At 36.6% G+C, this 23547-nt stretch overlaps 1 protein-coding gene and 1 long non-coding RNA gene across 3 annotated transcripts in view; one reads left to right on the forward strand and one right to left on the reverse strand.

Annotated features, from left to right (window-relative positions):
• Positions 1 to 18838, reverse strand: part of LOC131801983 (uncharacterized) — a 119778-nt gene extending 100940 nt beyond the window's left edge. The window contains exon 1 of the long non-coding RNA XR_009341996.1: positions 18806 to 18838. This is a non-coding gene — a long non-coding RNA (uncharacterized LOC131801983). The remainder of the gene's footprint in view (positions 1 to 18805) is intronic.
• Positions 1365 to 23547, forward strand: part of LOC101890172 (electroneutral sodium bicarbonate exchanger 1) — a 111347-nt gene continuing 89164 nt past the window's right edge. The window contains exon 1 of one of the 2 annotated variants that reach the window (XM_059121208.1): positions 1365 to 2953. The gene's annotated coding sequence lies outside the window, so the exon portion shown is untranslated. The remainder of the gene's footprint in view (positions 2954 to 23547) is intronic. The other variant, XM_059121210.1, reaches the window with a different exon arrangement.

Consider the following 23547-nt stretch of genomic DNA (forward strand, 5'->3'; position numbering starts at 1 on the left):
CTCCATTCATTTTTCAATATTTGACGAATGGAATATTGCGATATATTCAGCTCACGAGCCATTTTTCGGCCACTGCGACTCGAATCGAATACAGCGATCTTGTCGCTACTTTACTTTTCGAACCATTTCTTCTAATGTTGCTGTTTTCTTCCGTCCACTTCCTTGACGTCGGGCTACGCTACACAAAAGATTTATTCACCTTTATATGCTAGAAAATTTATATTTAAAATTTATATCTGGAAAATTCTCACGAAAATTCTATACGAAGACGTGGACCTGTACAGACAATTTTCTGCCATAGGCTGTAGTATTCATTACGAACTTTAAATATCAAATTTGAAACAATTCCGGTGAATAATGTCGCCCAAATCATCAAAATACCGAATATCGGGAGGTACCGTTATATGGGGGCCAATTACGAACTTAACCTGCCACCTGAAAAAAAACATGTGTGCAAAATTTGAGCCTTCTATCTCCATTCGTTCGAAAGATAGTGTGATTACAATAGACAGACGGACATCGCTAAATCGATTTATAATTTTACGTTGATCAAGAATATATACTTTGTTGGGTCTGACAAGAGTTTTCGAGGAGTTACAAACGGAATAACAAACTTAATATACCCTCCTTTAGGGTGGAGGGTATAAGAATTATAGTGGATAATCAATGTCCGATTTTCTTCAAAATGTACACATCCTATTCTTTTTTAATTTGGAGATAGTATAGTGGAATATATAGGTCGCCTTTTCCATACCTCCCCAAGAAAAGTTCAGAAACATTGAAAAAATCATATATTTCATATAAAACTCGAGTACTCGATACAGTGCAAATTTATATAAAACTTAGTTCAGTACATCTTCCCATTCTCCTATCCACCTGTTCTCTTCAATCTTCGCTCATTGCAGTATTAGATTTAATGGTACATTCTCTCAAAAAAACGTATACATTTTTTCACATTCTAACACTAATGATAAAAATCGTTTATAATTATAAACTGCTGTTATAATTTCCTGTCTGAACACTGTATGTCACATTCAAACCTTGTGCCAATCTCACGGTCATTACAATAACACATTCCTAACATTTCTACCGGACTACTACTACTGCTGCCTCTCCTGATGACTTCTGGTCGTCCAACAGCAGCAACAACAACAAACAAACCTTGTATCCATTTTTCGGTAAACATTGAACAGTGAACACTTTGACAGCTATCGGTCAAATGACAATTCATTTTTTTTCTTCAAATACCGTTAGATAGCAAAAACAAAAGAGAGGTCTCCCAAAGAGTAAACATGCGCAATTATCCAGTTAAGAGAAAATTGGCAAAGCGCTCCGTCGTACTGCAGCCGCTGAGAGTAATGGGAGAAGAAGCAAAAAAGGGTACCACAGATATGAAGAAAATCACTTTTCTAGGGGAACCAACCAACCGACCAACGAAGAAAATTCTGTATTTTGTAAAATTTAGGTGCTTCTGTAATTTTCTGATAAACGGACGTGTTTTCATATCGCGGCCGTGTTTCGAGTGTTTTTTGAAGAAAAAGCAAAAAAAAAATTGGATGGAAATTTATTTGAAGTTCTGATTTTAAAGAAAAGAAAATAAGAAAAATAGAAAATTATAATAATAACAAAATAGCCGATAAATTAGATAAACAAAATAAAGTGAAAAGTTTGTGAAGAGGAAACAAACCAAGTTTTGCATTTCGAAAAAAAAAATAGAAAATAGAAAATAAATCTGAAATAGTTTTGTGGGCAATTATGAAGATATTATGCGATTTTGTGTGGCAAAAGCGTAACCATAGCCCCAGTGTCTAGTGAGCAAAGAAACCTTTTAAGTGTTAAGCGTTTTTTTTTTATGTCCATAGGAAAATTTATAAAAAATAATTAAATATTAGAAGAAAAAGCTAAAGCTAGTGAAAATATCTCTAAAATAAAATTCGAATGAAATTAAACTCCGGTAATTTTTGTGCTACTCCACCCACACACAAACACACAGCCCACCAAAGTTTGCATTCTAATTAAAATTCCAAAAAAGAAATCTGGGCAAATGTCAATATCGAATATTTCCAATTAGTCAGAATCTCTAAAAACGGGATTCGTTCCTAAGTAACCAGACTGGCCCACCCTTGAAAGATTAACTTGCCTAGAAATCGAAACCAATCAATCTTCGATGAACCTCGCGGGGCTTTTCCTCGAAATCGATGAATAATTGTCAACTTAATTGACACAGTTATGGACAAAGAACAATATTCTGTTACATCAACAGCAGCAACAACAACAAAACCACTGCCACAACAAGCTAGCCAAAGCAGTTCAGCCGCAGTTCATCACAGGAGGAGTAAAAGACCCAGTTAACTGGTTTACCCACAAACTATACCAGGGGGTAATCGGAGGAGAGCAAGGCAAGCTATCACAGGCCAGAACAACAAGACAAAAGCCTGCCAACCAGTAAATATAACTTTTTGCCAACAGAAAAACAGAAAAAGACCTAAATATAGGCCTTCATCCAAAAGGGGTCATACTTAGAGGGTGGTTGGCTTTCCATGACACACATACAGCCTCACACAACACTCAAAATAGTCACAAAAAAATATATTGTGAACCATAAGAAGAATAGCAACCATAAAAGCAGAAAACAGCAACAACAACAAAAAACATTAGCCGCCAGTAGGCCAAACACCTCGTCCTAATCTGCTTTTCCACCGGCCAACAAAGGTGGAACTCGAAGGAAAAAAATCCTTGCACGTCTGTGTGTTTTTGCTGTTGTTGTAGATGCCTTCTTTACGAATTTTCCAACAAAAAGAAGTCGACTCGTGGAATTGCCATTAAAACAAAACAAAAAGCAAACGGAGAGAAAATATCCAACACCATCACCGGTCGGTCTTTAGACTTTTGAGAAAAGTTGTCAACAACAACAACAACAAAAAAGCGAACAAGAAGTAAAGTAAACAACTTGGTAAGTAGAGATTTTCTCTCTCTCTATATATCCCATGGATTATATCCACTTTATTGACTCAAAGCTATCTATCCGTTTGCCGTCGATGACAGAATCTAAATTTGTTTTGCAAAATTGATTACAAAAAACCGAAAAAATGGGAATTTTGTTTGAAGTGTTTCAAAGGCTAGGTTAATATTAACATTGTAATGCCCTCCCATGTGGGGGGAGGGAAGGGGCAGCGCAGGACATAAACTAGAAATATGAGTAATAACATTTTTATACACTGTAATACTTAGTAGGGTATTATAAGTTTTTTTTATTGTAGGCAATTTGTGGGCAGACAAAATAATTGTTGTAGACACACCTCCGTTGGCACTAATTATAGCCTTAGTAATGGCTAATAGAAAATATGTATTTCTATAGGCCAAAATGTGGCAGATTGAAAAAAAGTGTTAGAACCTATTTCATTTGTTGTCATGTCCCTACCTCTCGAAAAAAAATAATTTCCTATGAAGCAAAGTACCCGACATAGGCAATTTGGCCATGACCCAGGTCAGGTGCAAAAACTGCCAGTTCCTCCTTCACAAACGTACAAAATGTTGGATATTAAAAGTCGCGTGAAGAGGGTCTACTCAATATTGTACCTTCACTAAAAAGATACGTTTTTGAAAAATAGCACTTCAAATATGTTAAATAATTCTCTGAATTTCTTCAAACATCGAATATTGAAATTTTGTACGAAACCCAGTTCTGGTGCGTTGGTGTAAGATACGGCTGGGTTTTTTGAAATTCGTACTAAAAAGACACGAAAAGTACTAAAATGTACTATCAATCGAATATTTTGTATTGGGTAAACGGAAGGAGCTAGAAATCTGTAACATGGAATGAGAGTCACTGATGGAATGCAGGATTTTTGGAAATTCGCACTTTAAGGTTACGAAAAGTTCTAAAATGATACTAAACTTGTAAAGATAGGACCATTTGGTATAAGTGAAAGAACAGAGCTAAAAACTTAAATTTTGGTATAAGAATCAAGATTGGAAAGTAAGTTTGATATATGAAGGTAGTTTTTTTGGAAATGTGTTCTAAATGTGCGAACTGTACTAAATGGTACTAAATTTGGGACAGTTTGTTTTAGGGTGAACGGATGAAGCTGGAATTTTGAGAATTTCTATTAGATTCGGTGTTAGAGGTATGTTCGTAATAAAAAAAAGGTGGTTTTGGAAATGTGTACTATAAGTGTACGAAAAGTACTGAATAGTACGATGTTTGCCACAATTTGGAATTGGGTGAGGGGACAACGCTTAAAATCTGAAATTTGGCATTAGGGTCGCTGTTCATGTGTTGCCTGGTCATATGGAGGTGGTTTCCGAAATGTGTACTATAATTGTACGAAATGTACTAAATTTGGTATTGGGTGTAGGGATAGTGCTTAAAATCTGAAATTTGGCTTAGGGTCGCTGTTCATGTGTTGCCTGGTCATATGGAGGTAGTTTCGGAAATATGTCCAATAATTGTACGACATGTACTGAAAGGTATAAAATTTCGTATTGGGCGAAGGGATAGAGCTGGAATCCTTAAATTTTATATTGACGTTTCTGTTGGTATGTGGAATTGAGATTTGGTGGTGGTTTTTTGTACGAAAAGTACTAACTAGTACTAAATTTGGTATTTAGTGAAGGGATGAAGCTGTTTTCCTGAAATATGATATAGATGTCACAATTGGTGTCTGTGGTTAAGATATGAAGATGGTTTTTGAAATGTCTACTACAATTGTTCGAAAAGTACTAAATGGTACTAAATTGGGTATTGGACAAAGGGATAGAGACGGACTCCAGAAATTTGATATGGATGTCACTATTGGTCTCCTTAGTTGAGAGAAGGAGTTGGTTTAGGAAATGCGTTCATTAATTGTACGAAGTGGTACTAAATTTGGCAATAGAGGAATTTACAGAGCTGAAATCCTTAAATTTGATATTAAGATCACTGTTGGTATTTGGGATTGCGATATGAAGGTGGTTTTGAAAATGCGTACTTTGACTGTAAGAAAATATCTAAATTCTACTAAATTTGGTTGGGTTAAGGGATAGAGCTAAAATTCTGAAATTTGATATTTAAGTCACTCTTGGTTTCTAAAATTAAGATCTGGAAATAGTTTTGGCCAGAAAAATTGGATGTGGAACCATTGTGTAGGGTTTATCTGCTATACTCTTAGGTAAACTTCAAAACGAAAGATTTTTAAGACTTTTTAGTGCAAAAAGGATTCATTTTTCGTTTATAAAGTTTCATCGATTTGGGAGAGCTGAAAAGTTGGTCCGATGTAAACAGTTTTGTTTGGAAACTTTTTATAAGAAAAAATTTTTAAAATTATTTTTTGAAAATTCCCTAAGTTTATATAAATGTTGGACTTTTAAAATATTTTTTTTTCGAATACCTCAGATACAAAATCTTGTGTTTATAGAACATTTTCAAGAAGGTTCTCGCTTCTTACTAGAATTCACAGATTTAGGACTTTCTGACAAAATACCTGGATTTTGATTTTGATTCCAGGAACAAATATTTCAAATTTCATTTTTTTTTTTAATGTTTTGTATTTTTTTAAATAAATATTCAAGGACCATGGAAAGGAAAATTTGAATTGATTGATGTTATAGAAAAAATGTGGATTCAAAATAATCATTTCAAAATTATTTTGACAACATTTCGTGGACAATTTCAAAAACATTACGAAAGATGTTTTTAAGGACAATCCCATCAAAAATCGTGTCTAAAAATATCAACGATTTTCTGACCAAAAACCGCATACTTGTAATATTTTCATCTCTTAAAAAAAAATAATGTATTTTTAAGATTTTTTTGATGTGAATTTTTATTCATTTATTTTATTAATGACTATAGCCAGAAAGTATAGATAATTTCAAGAGCCTTGGAATTTTAATAAAAAGACAGTAAAAATTGATTTTAATTTTTTTTTCATTTTTTGCAAACAGATTCTGGTACCTCACAAAATTCAAAATTCGTCTGTTTTAATATTTATAGCCGAGAAAGATAAGAAATAAAAAACATATTAAGCTGACCATAAAAATCCAATAAACCCATATTGAATAATCTCAACATTGGTCAACAAAATACACTTCTAAAAATATATATCGTCTACTCAGTTTTGGGAGATATCACAAATGTCAAAACTTCGAACAACACTGGACAACAAAAAAATAAATTTGGACACAAAGGGGCTTCTAACATATTGTAGTGTTGTGGGGTATCACATGGTCGGCCCGCACGAGTATAACCTTTTTTTTTTTTTTTTTTTTTTTTTTTTTTGAATGACCTTCCATACAATTTTTATTGTGTGAGAGATTTCAATATAATATGTAATATGTTTATAACCCAACCAGTAAAAATGTTACGATAGGCTATGTTTGGAGTAAATCTAATTATCGCACACACAAGCGGCACAGACAGGATACCGGACTTTGAGTGATTGTCTCAAAATATCTTGAAACGGATTTCGAAATAGGGTCTCAAATGTGTCGGCATGAAATATAGAATTAATACTATAACATACCGTTGACTGCATGTTATACCTGCAATAGAAACAAGTTAAAAAGCAGTAAGTTCGGCCGGTCCGAACTTTTAATACCCTCCACCATTTGCAACGAATTTGGAAATTTTCAAAAAATAAAATCCTTAAAAAATTCTGTTAAAATTTTAAAAATACCGAATATAGCCGTTATATTGGGGTCTATACGACGTGGACATACATATGCATTGTTTGTCATAAGCCATTACCATATTCAAATTGGAAACTGGACTCGCACCGACAATTTTCTGTCACTGTAGTTCCCATAACGAACTTCAAATACCAAATTTTAAACAATTCCGGTTAATAATGTCTCTAAAATCATCAAAATACCGAACATAGCGAGGTGCCGTTATATGGGGGCTATACGAAGACGTGGACCTGCACAGACAATTTTCAGTCTAAGGGTGTAGTATCCATTTGGAACTTCAAATACCAAATTTGAAACAATTCCGGTGAATAACGTCGCTAAAATCATCAAAATACCAAATATAGGGGGGTTACCGTTATACGGGAGCTATATGAAAACGTGGACCTACATGGCCCATTTACGAACTTAACCTGCCTACTGGAAAAATAAACATGTGTGCAAAATTTTAGCCATCTATCTCAATTCATTCGAAAGATAGCGTGATTACAACAGACAGACAGACAGACGGACATCGCTAAATCGACTTAGAATTTTACGCTGATCAAGAATATATATACTTTGTTGGGTCTGACATGAGTATTTCGAGGAGTTACAAACGGAATGACAAAGTTAATATACCCTCCATAGTATGGTGGAGGGTATAAAAAAAAAACACATTTTCCTAATCACTGTGCCGATTTGTTGACCAATGCATCTAATAAAAAGTTGTCCTGTTGATAGGATAACACAAATGGGTATTAAAAAACCCCAGCAGGACAAATTGGGAAAAAGGTTGAAATCAATGATTTCTTAGCAACAGTTTGTAAAAAAGGATGTTTCTGTTTGGACTTTTGAATGGTATTAGCATTAAATAAAATTTACCCACAGTTGATACACTTCCGATACATTCTCTGGGTTGTTGTTTTAAACTTGGAAATTTGCCTCTTTTGGGTGACACACAATAATTTCTTTTTGAAGTGTAAACTTTCTAAGGACCTATACTTTTCTAAGAATTCCTTTTAGTCCTTCAAAAAATCTTGTGTTTTACAACAATTTGAACATTTTTTGTTATTGTGTGTTTTGGTAATTTCTATGGAAAAAATGGAATTAAATCAAATACAAAAAGATAACACGATAGCCTACAAGTTCTTCTTAAAAAAAATAGTTTGGAAGATTTTCCGTCATGGCATGAGATTTTCATCAAATATTTATCATAAATTTATGTAGCTTGAACTTGAATAAAGTTTTCATCAACGGCACACACACACCCTCCTTCTCCAGATTTATTTGAGATGTCACAACAGAAAACGAAGATTTAAAATCTATTTTTAGCAATGTTTAATCTTTCATCTGTCAAAAAAAAGAAGAACAAATCTAACGAGATTGTTCATGTTAACACCATACCCTCACCCCACACTTTGACCACATTTGACATTTAAATAACCTTTATTTTTCGAATTCACTAAAGTATCGATTGAATGGTTGATGAGTGTCTTAAGGATGTCTGCTGGAACATGAAAACCGCCTTAGTTGTCCTCAATGTTCTGGGTGGGTAAGTAGTAGCGGTTAATAAGAAATTTGACACGCACCATCGAATGGAAAACATTTCCATTAACACGGTCAATGAAATCAAAGGGATGTCGGATGTGGGAGGTCGGACATTTCGTACACTATTGTAATAATTATTTATATACCACCGGCAATGGGCTTTTTCAAATGAGGTGGAAAGTTTTAAAGTGTAGTTCTTTGGTACATCATGTAATCTAGGTAAGAGTAGTAAGATTAAAGCCACCTTACGATAATTCAAAAATGAAATTCTGGATTTATGGCTAGAGAGGATATATATCCTTTGATACGGCCAAAACGTGCCCCATCGAAATAACGGTTTTAGACCCCAGGTCTCTTTGGACCAAATCCCTTTCAGGATATTTGGAGTTGATCCAGGTATGCCCTTCCGTCCGTCCGACCGTCCGATTGGAAGAGAATCTGATGCTTATTTTTCTTTTTTATAAATTACCCTTTCTCTTTCTATGAGGAAAATTATTTTCTTTAAAAATTTTGAGCTTTTGTGGGGGTACTAGGTACCAGGAGGAGTGGCCCGATCTTGCCCATCTCCGAGTTCGATCTTTTTAATGTAGTGGAATTTTTCCTTTCATAATCTAGTGGATTTTTAAGTTTTTAAATATTAATTTTTTAATAAGCCACGATTCCACGATCAAAATTTGAGTCTCGAAGCTTCCACAACCACTAACAAATAATTTATGTTTCATACTACTGTTACTAGGTTTAAAAAGTCCTCTACAAATACTTTGTGTCCATCTAAAACAGACTGTTCGGACCAAATTGTAAATTCATTCATGTCGGTATGAATTGCTTGTCCCGAAAAAAGAAAAACAAAACAAAATGAAATGAAAATTTCAATTTAAAAATAACAATTTTTGTTCAATTATGATCCAGTAGCTAGGTAGCTAGAGTGACAACAACAACAAAAAGTCATCGCCCAAACACACACACACATTCATTAAAAGAAAGCTATGCTACACGTTTTGGCTTTATTTCTGAGGACAAATGGTACATGCGAATGTGGGATTGCATGTGCCAAGAAGGAAGGCCCATTGGAAACACATAAATCCGAAGAATACACACATCCACCACCCATACAGAGAGACAGACATATACATTTACCCATTAACACTGTAACCGATATACACATATATGTATGTATCTATCGCATGTGTGTATACATTATTATATAAATTCAGCCATTAATGTCTATCTGTATGGGAGCCCAAAGTAAGTATGTATTAGTGTGCAATTTCTAGAGAATAGACCGAAGGATACCCACCACAAGCTATGACTATACAAATAAAACTTTTATCATGTTCCTGTGAATGTGTGTGTGTATGTGTGCACAATGTGTATGTGCATGTCTTTCTAAATGTTGACAATTGTCATCTAAATGATTCGTCGTTTCCTGCTGTCTTCGACATATCCTTGTCGTACGTGCCATCGACAACTTGAATGTGAAAATGCTACAATTTCCAGTGCCAGCCAGCCACCCAGCCAGCCTGCCTGCCTGTTGCAACACAAAAACCAATCGACACGCATTTTCCTCTTGAAATAGATTTTGCAGAGCAGCAGCAGCCATGAGGTTCTTTCACACACATGCATGCATACATACACATTCAAGGAGGATGATACATGAAACCGTTCTTTTTTTTGAGCGAAGGCGCAACTTTACAATTTCATAATTAGAAATATTGATTAGAAATTATTGAATGTTTTCGCAGGTATTGGCAGTCTGTCCGTCTGTTGTAATCACGCTACAGTCAAAACGAATTAAGATAGGAAGCTAAAATTTTGCACAGATCTGTGTTTTGTCTGCAGGCAGGTCAAGTTCGAAGATGGGCTATATCGGTCTATGATATCGTATAGCTCCCATATAACGGTACCCCCCGATATTCGGTATTTTGATGATTTTTGCCACATTTTTCAATGGAATTGTCTGAAATTCCTCACAAGGAGTTCCTTGTGAGCACTTTACCGCCTGAAAGAGAATTGTCTATATATATAGGTCCATGATATCGTATAGCTACCATATTACGGTACCCCCCGATATTCGGTATTTTTATGGTTTTACTCACATTTTTTAAGGAAATTTTCTGAAATTCTACACAAGAAGTTCATTGTGAGTACTTTACCACCAGATAGATAGGTTTGATAGATTTGTCTGTATAGGTCCACAATATCGTATATCCCCCCAATATATCAGCACTTAACACTATTCGGTATTTCTAAGATTTTAATAGAATTGTTAATGGATTTTATTTTTTTTGGAAAATTTTCTAATTTGTTCCAAATGGTGTAGGGTATTCTAAGTTCGGCCTGGCTGAACTTACTGCCTTTTTACTTGTTAATGGGAAAATCGTACAAAAGTAGTACTAAAGAGGTCTTTATTAATAAAAGAGTCAGTTACTGGCTGACTCACTGATTGATTGATTCACCAATGCCCAAGCGAAACGGCTTAGGTTAGAATCATGAAATTTGGCATGAGGGTCAATCTTGGGATGGAAGTACGAGATAAGGAAGGAAATGCATACTAGAATGGGACGAAAAGGATAAGGCTTAAATTTGTAATAGGGGGTCACTGATGGAGTGTAGCATAGATGTACAAAAGGGTTTTTGGGAACTTCATACTAGAAGTGTAGGAAAAGTAGTTTTTAACTGATACATTAATATCCTGAAATGTTATATGGGAATCAAATTAGAAAGTATGTCTGATATGAAGACGAGGAAGGGGAATGTGTACTTAAGTATATTAAATAGTACTATGTTTGGTGCAATTTGGTTTTGGATGAGTTGATAAAATTGTATGTTTGTACAGTTGACATAAATAGATCATTATGGTGAAGTGCGTACAATAAGTGTACAATTTTCGTATACAGTGGAGGAATAGAGGTGGATTTGAGCATTTTGATATAAGGATAACTATGAATATGTAGCGGTTAGACAAGGATGTATATATATATATATATATATATATTACTCATTCAAAATTGAGTAATAAATATGTATATACAGGGAGAGATAAAAACAAGTTAAAAAGTAGATACTTCGGCCAGGCGGAACTCTGAATACCCTTCGCCATTTGGAACGAATTTAGAAATTTTCAAAAAAAAAAAAATCCAATTAAAATTCTGTTCAAATTTTAAAAATACCGAATATAGCCATCATATTGGGGTCTATACGACGTGGACCTACATAGGCATTATTTGTTATAAGCCATTACCATTTTCAAATTCGAAATTTGAAATAAATGGCAAATAAAATACCCTATATAGGGAGGTACCGTTATATCGGAGCTATACGAAGACCTGGACCTGCATAGACAATTTTCTGTCACAGGCTGTTGCATCCATTACAAACTTAAAATACGACATTTCAATCAATTTCGTTGAGTATTGTACCTAAAATCGTCAAAATACCGAATATACTGATACTGATATATGGGACCTATACGAAGACCTGGGCCTACATACACAATTTTCTGTCACAGGCTGTAGTATCCATTATGAACTTCAAATACAAAATTTGAAACAGTTCCGGTGAATAATATCGATAAAATCATGAAAATACGAAATATTGGGAGGTACCGTTATATGGGGGCTATACGAAGACGTGGACCTGCACAGACAATTTTCTGTTTTAGGCGGTAGTATCCATTTTGAACTGCAAATAACATATTTGAAACAATTGCGGCGAATAATGTCGCCAAAATCATCAAAATACCGAAAATCCGGAGCTACCGTTATATGGGGGCTATAGGAAAATGTGGACCTACATGCCCCATTTGCGAACTTAACCTGCTACTGGCAAAATAAACATGTGTGCAAAATTTTAGCCTTCTATCTCAATTCGATCGAAAGATAGCGTGATTACAACAGACGGACAGGCAGACGGACATCGCTAAATCGACTTAGAATTTCACGCTGATAAAGAAATCATATACATTGTTGGGTCTGACATGAGTCCTTCGAATAGTTACAAACGGAATGACAAAGTTAATATACCCTCCATAATATGGTGGATGGTATGAAAATGTCGGAAATAGCATCAAATTTTAGAATAAGTTTAGATTTGTTCGAATTGGACACCTTTTGCACGAATTATGACTTTCAAACGGCCATTGAAACCGTCACACGCTGCCCGAATGTTGCTCTGCGATATTTTGGCCCATTCCCGGCGAAGCGCTTGCTTGAGAGAATCGACACTTTGGTATTCTTTAGTGCCAAACTTGCTTTCCAAAATGCTCCACACACAATAGAACAACGGATTGGTATCCGGAGATTTTGGTGGTCATTGTGCGCTAGAAATGATGCGAGGAACCTTATTTTGTAACCATTCTTTGGGTGGCGCGTGCTGAGTGCGATGGTGCTGAGTCCTGTTGGAATGTCTAAGGTCTGCGGCCAAAATGTTTGCGTACCCAAGACTTTAATACACCCTCCAGAATAATTTCGTGATAATATTCGTTATTTATTCTGATGCCACGGTCGATTAATACGAGCGGAGAGCGACAATCGGCTCTTTTGGCGGCCACACCATCACTATGGCCGCCGCTTGAGTTCTGGTGGCCAACCGAAGGTGCACATTTTCAGCTGACCTCTTTGGCAAGTAAACACGATCATTTTGTTTGTTTACCAACTGCTGGACAACGAATGTTTTCTCATCGGAGAAAACCAAATTCGGCAGTTCACAACTTTCGGCCAAGCAAAGCAACTCTTTAGCTCTTTTGAGTCTATTTTCTTTCTGTTGCGGTGTAAGTTCTTGCACTTTTCGGAATTTTCGGAATCCGAGCTCATTTTTCAATATTTGTCATTTGCCGAATTGAATATTGCGATATGTTCAGCTCACGAGCCATTTTCGGCCACTGCAGGTTTCAATAAAGGAGCTTCTTTACTTTTTGAACCATTTCTGCTGATGTTGCTGTTTTTTTCCGTCCACTTCCGTGACGTTGGGCCACGCTATCAGTATCACGGTAACGAGCGATGGGGCGGGACACAAAACACTTATTCACATTTAAATGCTGGTGTGCTCTAACGATAGCCAGTTGTGGTTTTCCAGCCAAATATAAAGAAATCACACTATCACGCTTGAATTCCATCACGAATAACTCTTTTTCTGGAAAATTCTCACGAAAATGCTTTTGTATGCTTCTAAACAATATAATGAGCTATCACTGCAATAATTTTAATAGTTGTCGGACGAGTGGCTTAGAAATGACAGCAGTCTGAAGTTGGTTGCAGTTTTTTCATATCACCCTGTACATTTCCGAGTATTTTAGCCTTAAAAAATGCTGCTACAGTGAAGTATAACATCCGTCATTCTGGCTCGGCGGTAAAAGGGATTCTCTTATCACCGGTCTAAAAATTGAATCGGGCAGTACGCTTTGATTTCGGAAAAAGTCTTCCTGGGACGTTCGTGTCAATATTATCCATTTGCCCACCAAGCCATATCTGTCCTACTTTTTGTTGTAGTATTACTCGTTTATATTTGTAATATTACTACATATTGTTATTGTAAAACGACCACTTATTGTATTTCAAAATCTTAAGCATTTGATTTCTTTTCACATAGTTTATTTGTTTGTTCGCCAGAGAGCTCGTGCCCAAGACAATAACCATAAAACGTTTCAACAATTTTTAATTGTTTTCAGCCAACAGAAGTGCCTCGGACAGCTAGCCATTGTTGCTCCTGTCTAGAACAGTTTAAACGCGATTTGAAAATCATTGTTGTAACGCCCTTTTGTTATGCGGTTCGAAACAAAAAAGACGAAAAGAATAAAACGACAATGGGGAAAAAGAGTAAAGAAAACGAACGATATGTGTATATTAGGCAACTAGGATGATATCATAGGGCGTCAAGGAAGGGAGCCACTATAAATCTTGAGGTTGGCACCTAGCAACAGCAATACGAAAAAAACAGTACAAATTTCAAAAAATATTTTCAAAAAAAGTACGAATAACAAAACAAACCTCAACGAAAACACAAACAAAAAAAGTGTTAATGTCGAACACATTAGAGGACCCACATTTCTTTCTTCTGACACCCGTCCTTAGACCATTGTTTGCAACTTGCATGACATGGCCCCGGCATGATGAGCAACATGTTAGGTTAGCTCCAACAATTCTTAGGTGCTAGGGGAGAGAAGGGGAGAGATAAGTTAGTACTTTTTGCATAATGATAACCTTGAAGTAAACTTGACTTGTCGGATTATCCTTGGTGTGAAAATCAAGCAACCAAATTAAAGTGTGGAACGAAATAGGAAAACCCCGTAATGACAGTTATTTTTGTTTTTCTTCAGCACAAAAAGAGGATTTCATCCAACACCTAATTCTTTTATAGGTCAGCCAGCCAGTCGTCCATTGTACAATTGTAATGGGGATTTTCCAGTTTGCATGTGAAATGTCGAAAAATTACATGTTTTTCCAAAAAATGCTATCAAGGTTGGGGGAAGCTTTCCAAGAACAAAAAAAAAATATTTTATTATGACATTACATTTTTGGCGCCTTCTGCCCCCCAGACTGTGTGGGCTCGACCAAGTGGCCAAATGAATGAAATTTTCGTCTTGACATGAATGATATCTTTGTGTTTTGTTGTTGGCGTTTCCATGGCAGTTCGTTTCACACTACCAACATCAGATCAGCCAGTCGTCGTCCTATTATTACTACGATGGCCATAAGCCATTCATTTGCTGGAGGAGATATTGTGCAAATTGACGTTTGATTACACTTCTTGATGTCTTAATGTGGCCGAGAGGGTAATGAATAATTTTATTATTGCAAATAATATGCGATTTATTGTGGTAGTAAGGAAAAAGGAGATAAGAATGCAGCAAACAAACTGCAGGATGTGAATGAAAGGAGATTCATTTAATTTTGGAAATTGAAACGATCTTTTTTATTTATTTATTTTTTTTTTTTTTTTTTTTTTTTGAAAGTCCCTAGGAATATCTAGAGGAAAGAAGTTAGAAATAGAGATAGTAGCCCAGCAAAATTTGGAAGCTATTTTAGCCGAATAGCCCATTATGAGGTAACATTAACAACCTAATAATGGGTTAGTCTTATTTAAAAAGAATCCAATGCTACATATTATATTTTTCTCAGTGTATTCTCTCCGGACTACCAAACCGAAGGTTGTGGATTCAAGACTCAGGGTCGGCAACTAAAGAGAAATGTATTAAAATACGATGCATGTAGATTTAAGATCTGAAACAAGCCTTAACTGTCACTAAGTGTTTAGTGTGTTTGACTAAAAATCAGAAGATTGCGAGTTCAATACCTGCAGTGGACAAAAAAGGAGAATTATGGAAAAATGTATTTATGTACATAACAAATTGATTAAAAAACAGTAAGTTTGTCCGGGCCGAAATTTGAAAACCCTCCAACATAAGGAAAATAAACAAAAAGAATCCATTAAAAATTCTGTTAAAATTTTAAAAATACGGAATACAGGAAGTTAATCTTATTTTGGGGTCAATACGAAGACCTGGACCTGCATAGACAATTTTCTGTCATAGACATTTGTACCCATTAGGAACTTCAAATACGAAATTTGAAACAATTCCGGTGAATATTGTACCTAAAATTGTCAAAATACCGAATATAGGTTGGTACGATATATGGGGGCTATATCTGGACTTGGACCTGCATGAACAATTTTCTGTCATAGACTGTAGTATCCATTAGGAACTTCAAATACTTTCGGAAAATAATGTCATAAAAATCATCAAAATACCGAATAGAGATAGGTACCATTATATGGAGGCTATACCAAAACGTGGACCTGCAAAGACAATTTTCTATCATAGACTGTAATACTCATTAGGAACTTCAAATAAGAAATTTGAATTGAATTTCTGTGAAAAATGTCGCAAAAATCATCAAAATACCGAATACAGGGAGTTACCGTTATTTTGGGGTCTATACGAAGACCTGGATCTGCATAAGCAATTTATTGTCACAAACTATAGTATCCATTTCGAACTTCAAATACCAAATTTGAAACGATTCCGGTGAATAATGTCGCTATAATCATCAAAGTACCGAATATAGGGAGGTACTGTAATATGGAGGCTATACCAAAACGTGAACCTATATGGCCCATTTTCCAAAAAGTCTTGCAGTCATAATATACATTTGAGAATATATATAAAATATAATATAATTTGTGGGGTCTAAAATGTATTTTTCGAGGTGCTACAAACGGAATGACAAACTTAATATACCCTCCATATTATGGTGGAGGGTATAAAAATATTAATAACTTGGACCAAATTCGACCAGGTTCTAGGATTTTTCAATGGATTCCTATGCTACAAAAAGTGAACAACATAGTCGGGGCTTTAAATATTAAAATATAACACTTTCTGGCCAAAAAATTCTATTTTTTCAACAAATTGTCTAAAACTTCAACACCAAAAAAATAATCAACCAAAAAATGGGGAACTTTGCTTATAAGGACATACAGGGTGAGATGAAAAAACTGCAACCAACTTCAGTCATTTCTAAGCCACTCGTCCGACAACTGTTAAAATTATTCCAGTGACAGCTCATTATATTGTTTACAAGCGTAGAAAAGCATTTCTGGTGAGAATTTTCCAAGAAAAAAGTTATTCGTGATGGAATTCAAGCGTGATAGTGTGATTTATTTATATTTGGCTGGAAAACCATAAGTGGCTATCGTTAGAGCACTCCAGCCAGCATTTAAATGTGAATAATTTTTTTGTGTTTCGTACCATCGCTCGTTACCGTAGCCCGACGTCAAGGAAGTGAAAGTGAAAACAGCAACATCGGAAGAAATAGTTCGAAAAGTAAGGAAGCGACTTGATCGAAACCTGCGTCGCAGTGGCCGAAAAATGGCTTCTGAGCTGAATTATCGCAATATTTCATTCGGCAAATATTGAAAAACGAGCTCGGGGTAAAGTCATTGAAATTCCAAAAAGTGCAAAAACTTACACCGCAACAGAAAGAAAATAGACTCAAAAGAGCTAAAGAGTTGCTTCGCTTGGCCGAAAATGGTGAACTGCCGAATTTGGTTATCTCCGATGATAAAACATTCGTTGTCCAGCAGTTTGTAAACAAACAAAATGATCGTATTTACTTGCCAAAGAGGTCAGCTGAAAATGTGCACCTTCAGCAGAAGGTTCACCAGAACTCAAGCGCCGGCCATGGTGGTAGTGTGGGCCGCCATAACAGCCGATGGTCGCTCTCCGCTCGTATTAATCGACCGTGGCATCAGAATAAATGCCATATTATCGCGAAAATATTCTGGAAGGTGTATTAAAGCCTTGGCCACGCAAATATTTTGGCCGCAGAGCTTGGAGATTCCAATAGGACTCAGCACCATCATACTCAGCAAGCGCCACCCAAGAATGGTTACAAAATTAGGTTCCTCGCTTCATTTCCAGCGCACTATGGACACCAAAATCTCCGGATACCAATCTGTTGGACTACTTTGTCTGGAGTAATTTGGAATACAAGGTTGGCACTAAAAATTCCAAAGTGTTGATCACCGCAAACAACACCGGAATTGTTTCCGATATTCGATATTTTGACGATTTTAGCGACATATTGTTTCAAATTTGGCATTTGTAATGGATACTACAGAATATGACAGGAAATTTTCTATGCAGGTCCACGTCTAGCATAGCCCCCATATAATAGTACCTTCCTATGTTCGGTACCTTGATGATTTTAGCTACATTATTCAATGATTTTTTTTCAAGTTTCGTATTTGAATATTGTAATTGCTTATGGAAACATTTCCTATGCAGGTCCACGTCGTCGCATACATACGGCTACATTCGGTATTTTTAAGATTTTAAAAGAATTTTTAACGGATTTATTTTTTTTTTGAATATTGCCCGGCCGAACTTACAGCTTTTTTACTTGTATGTGTATTGCTTGTATATAAGGGGCCATATAAGATACGACAGATACTACATCTAGCTTCTACTTTTTGTTCAAACTCTAGGGTCAATAAAATTGAGCATTAGGTGTCCAAAAGGAGTAACTAGTCGCGATAGATGCATAACCTTTAAATATTTTTTGTTATTTTTTGTATTTATTAAAAATTAAACATCTTCAAAAAAGTTTTAACAGTAGCCCATCAGTCCGTTTAATATGCCAATCTATAGAAAATAATTAAGATTAAAAATACAAACCGCCACGATTAATTTAAATAATTTTGAGTTATCAAAATCATGCGAATGTTGCAAATATTTGACATTCAAGCTAACAAGAAAATATCAATTTCATTCGAAATCTGAGCCAATGGAAAAATTTTACAATTCCCACCATTCCCATGAAAGGCTATAATAAGTTTTGCCATACTTTTATAACATACTTTGATAAACATACCTCAAGAGCTCCTTCAGGCAAAAACATTCGAATATTTTAGTCAAACTTATTTTAATGGTTTTGCGAAAAATTAACCTAATTCGCTGACAAGTCGGTCGTTCTTTTATATCAAACGCTTATTGATTTTTCTATCGACTTCCTTCCTTTCGTTCATGTAAATCAGATTTCCGTTGGAAAAATATTCAATTTTACCACAAATGCTTAGATTTGGTTTATTACATACATACATACACACTTACCACTAATCTGCTTCTATGTATTGTAACATGTAGTGTAACAACGGCCTGTAATGAAAACAAGAGAACAGAATTCATAAGAGAAATTTCATAAAGAGAAAATATTATTTATATATTCAAGATAAGAGAGAAAATTTGTTGGACCGGCAAAGAAAACGCGAGAAAGAGAAAAATAAATTAGTTTCCAAACATTCTTTTTCGTTCTGAAATTATTGTTTACATTTCCATCAATTGTTGTCTTGCAAACACACACACACACACTCGCTCGTTGAAATACAAATAGCATTTGTGTATGTGGAAAAGAAAAAATGTGTTTTACGTACATGTGAGAATGTGGGAGTGTGTGTGTGACTCAATAGCGGTCATGAATATAACATTGGTGGTTTTTCCTCATTGACAACGGGCCCAATGATTTTCAATTTTTATTCTTTTGCTTTCATTACCATTTCGAATATCTTCGATGATAATCAATATTTTCCAAATTTTCATTGCCATATTCGCTATGTGTGTCATGGTAAATGTGGAGGAAAACCATAGAAGACCATTATAAATTAATAAACGACCTTTTCCAATTCCTCTATGGATAATAAACTTCTTCCGGGCTCTTCTATGGAAAATACATTTCTTTACATTATCTGTGGACAGAGACCTTCTGCAGTTTTCGACTTTCGGCAGCTCTTCTATGGCGAGAAGACCTTCTGCAGCTCTTCTATGGCGAGAAGACCTTCTGCCAGTCTTCTATGGCGAGAAGACCTTCTGCAGCTCTTCTATGGCGAGAAGACCTTCTGCAACTCTCCTATGGCGAGAAGACCTTCTGCAGCTCTTCTATGGCTAGAAGACCTTCTGCAGCTCTTCTATGGCTAGAAGACCTTTTGCAGCTCTTCTATGGCTAGAAGACCTTTTGCAGCTCTTCTATGGCTAGAAGACCTTCTGCAGCTCTTCTATGGCTAGAAGACCTTCTGCAGCTCTTCTATGGCGAGAAGACCTGCTGCAGCTCTTCTATGGCTAGAAGACCTTTTGCAGCTCTTCTATGGCTAGAAGACCTTTTGCAGCTCTTCTATGGCTAGAAGACCTTTTGCAGCTCTTCTATGGCTAGAAGACCTTTTGCAGCTCTTCTATGGCTAGAAGACCTTTTGCAGCTCTTCTATGGCTAGAAAACCTTTTGCAGTCCTTCAATGGGCAGAAGACCTTCTGCAGTCCTTCAATGGGCAGAAGACCTTCTGCAGTCCTTCAATGGGCAGAAGACCTTCAGCAGTCCTTCAATGGGCAGAAGACCTTCAGCAGTCCTTCAATGGGCAGAAGACCTTCAGCAGTCCTTCAATGGGCAGAAGACCTTCTGCAGCTCTTCTATGGCTAGAAGACCTTCGGCAGCTTTTCTATGGCTAGAAGACCTTCTTCAGCTCTTCTACGACTAGAAGAACTTCTGCAACTCTTTTACGACTAGAAGGCCTTGTGCAACTCTTCTAGAAGACCTACCCTTAGCTCTTATAGAACAGAATTCATAAGAGAAATTTCATAAAGAGAAAATATTATTTATATATTCAAGATAAGAGAGAAAATTTGTTGGACCGGCAAAGAAAACGCGAGAAAGAGAAAAATAAATTAGTTTCCAAACATTCTTTTTCGTTCTGAAATTATTGTTTACATTTCCATCAATTGTTGTCTTGCAAACACACACACACACACTCGCTCGTTGAAATACAAATAGCATTTGTGTATGTGGAAAAGAAAAAATGTGTTTTACGTACATGTGAGAATGTGGGAGTGTGTGTGTGACTCAATAGCGGTCATGAATATAACATTGGTGGTTTTTCCTCATTGACAACGGGCCCAATGATTTTCAATTTTTATTCTTTTGCTTTCATTACCATTTCGAATATCTTCGATGATAATCAATATTTTCCAAATTTTCATTGCCATATTCGCTATGTGTGTCATGGTAAATGTGGAGGAAAACCATAGAAGACCATTATAAATTAATAAACGACCTTTTCCAATTCCTCTATGGATAATAAACTTCTTCCGGGCTCTTCTATGGAAAATACATTTCTTTACATTATCTGTGGACAGAGACCTTCTGCAGTTTTCGACTTTCGGCAGCTCTTCTATGGCGAGAAGACCTTCTGCAGCTCTTCTATGGCGAGAAGACCTTCTGCCAGTCTTCTATGGCGAGAAGACCTTCTGCAGCTCTTCTATGGCGAGAAGACCTTCTGCAACTCTCCTATGGCGAGAAGACCTTCTGCAGCTCTTCTATGGCTAGAAGACCTTCTGCAGCTCTTCTATGGCTAGAAGACCTTTTGCAGCTCTTCTATGGCTAGAAGACCTTTTGCAGCTCTTCTATGGCTAGAAGACCTTCTGCAGCTCTTCTATGGCTAGAAGACCTTCTGCAGCTCTTCTATGGCGAGAAGACCTGCTGCAGCTCTTCTATGGCTAGAAGACCTTTTGCAGCTCTTCTATGGCTAGAAGACCTTTTGCAGCTCTTCTATGGCTAGAAGACCTTTTGCAGCTCTTCTATGGCTAGAAGACCTTTTGCAGCTCTTCTATGGCTAGAAGACCTTTTGCAGCTCTTCTATGGCTAGAAAACCTTTTGCAGTCCTTCAATGGGCAGAAGACCTTCTGCAGTCCTTCAATGGGCAGAAGACCTTCTGCAGTCCTTCAATGGGCAGAAGACCTTCAGCAGTCCTTCAATGGGCAGAAGACCTTCAGCAGTCCTTCAATGGGCAGAAGACCTTCAGCAGTCCTTCAATGGGCAGAAGACCTTCTGCAGCTCTTCTATGGCTAGAAGACCTTCGGCAGCTTTTCTATGGCTAGAAGACCTTCTTCAGCTCTTCTACGACTAGAAGAACTTCTGCAACTCTTTTACGACTAGAAGGCCTTGTGCAACTCTTCTAGAAGACCTACCCTTAGCTCTTATAGAAGACATAAATTCAGCTCTTCTAGAAGACCTAAATTCAGCTCTTCTAGAAGACCTACCTTCAGCTCTTCTAGAAGACCTACCTTCAGCTCTTCTAGAAGACCTACCTTCAGCTCTTCTAGAAGACCTACCTTCAGCTCTTCTAGAAGACCTACCTTCAGCTCTTCTAGAAGACCTACCTTCAGCTCTTCTAGAGACCTACCTTCAGCTCTTCTAGAAGACCTACCTTCAGCTCTTCTAGAAGACCTACCTTCAGCTCTTCTAGAAGACCTACCTTCAGCTCTTCTAGAAGACCTACCTTCAGCTCTTCTAGAAGACCTACCTTCAGCTCTTCTAGAAGACCTACCTTCAGCTCTTCTAGAAGACCTACCTTCAGCTCTTCTCGAAGACCTACCTTCAGCTCTTCTAGAAGACCTACCTTCAGCTCTTCTAGAAGACCTACCGTCAGCTCTTCTAGAAGACCCACCTTCAGCTCTTCTAGAAGACCTACCTCCAGCTCTTGTGGAAAACTTACCACCAGCTTTTCTAAAAGATCTACCTCCAGCTCTTCCAAAAGGCTAATCTATAGATCTTCTAAAAGACCAATCTATAGCTCTTCTAGAAGACATACCTTCAGATCAAATTGAAGATCTACCTTCAGATCTTCAGATCAGATTGGAGACCTTTTGCAGCTATTCTAAAATACCTTCTCTAACTCTTCATTAAGACCTTCTTCAGGTTGTCTTAAAGAATACAAGAAGGTCTTCGAAAGACCTTCTCCAAACCTCCTGGAAGATCCTCCTTTACTCCTCTAGAAGACCTAATCCAGCTCTTCTACGATACCGCCTTGAGGTCTTTCAAAAGACCTTCTTCTATTTTTCTAGACGACTTCTTTCAGGTGTTCTAGACGACATTCTTTAGATTTTCTGTTGCAATATATCTTAATTTCTTCGATATATCCTAATTTTGCAAACGTATCTCATGAGACTTATCTGTATCTCTGCACCTTTATCTAACGCATAGCTATACTTATCTCATATATTCTCTTCCTGGGTGCCTCTTTCGCTCACTCTCAAAAGATGACACCTTACAAGACAAAGGCAAATAGCATTTCCCTTTGTTTGAAAAGAGCTGTGTGTGGGTCGTTGGTCGGTCAAATGCCGCACGGAGCTGCAATTCGCCTTTGTGTGGTTACCGAGGCGGCAGATAAATTTCCAAAATAACAACAATAAAAAATGCGTGAGAGACAGACAACAAAGACGAACATTTATCTCAGCAGAGAATTCTAGCTTCCTACTCGGCGAGGTGAGAAGATATGCATCATTTGTCTATTGTTGTGATGAATGCATAGCTGGCTGACTGAGTGACTGACGGATAGGTAAGAGCCGAGCAACAGTTCATGAAGTGAATGAACACGGGGAACAATGGGAAATATTGCTTGCGGCAATAACTTTATTCCGAAACTAATATTCAAGCGTTGAGAGGAGCACCGGAATTGTGGGAAGAGACTGCTACAACAATGATGGCTATTTACTGAGGAGAGTGAGATGCACCGTTGTTTTGTTTCTCCCGCCAATTGCTAGGGTCCCACATTCATCGCTGCACTCATCATAGAATTGCAACTTCAGTATAACGCACGACCTTACTAAGGAAGGACCGGAGTGACTTTTATTGTATTTCTCGTACGTGTTCTATTCGATTAATGAATGAACTATATAATATTTATTGAGCAAAATAAAATATTTTTTAATAAAAAATTACGTGTTTGAAATATAAAAAAGAAAAAAATATTTTTTATGAAATTTAAAAATTTCTTTTAACGTCGAAATAAAGAAATTTTCCGCCAGAAAAT

This window comes from Musca domestica, unplaced genomic scaffold (assembly GCF_030504385.1).
Source record: "Musca domestica strain aabys unplaced genomic scaffold, Musca_domestica.polishedcontigs.V.1.1 19, whole genome shotgun sequence".
Classification (NCBI taxonomy): Eukaryota; Metazoa; Arthropoda; class Insecta; order Diptera; family Muscidae; genus Musca; species Musca domestica.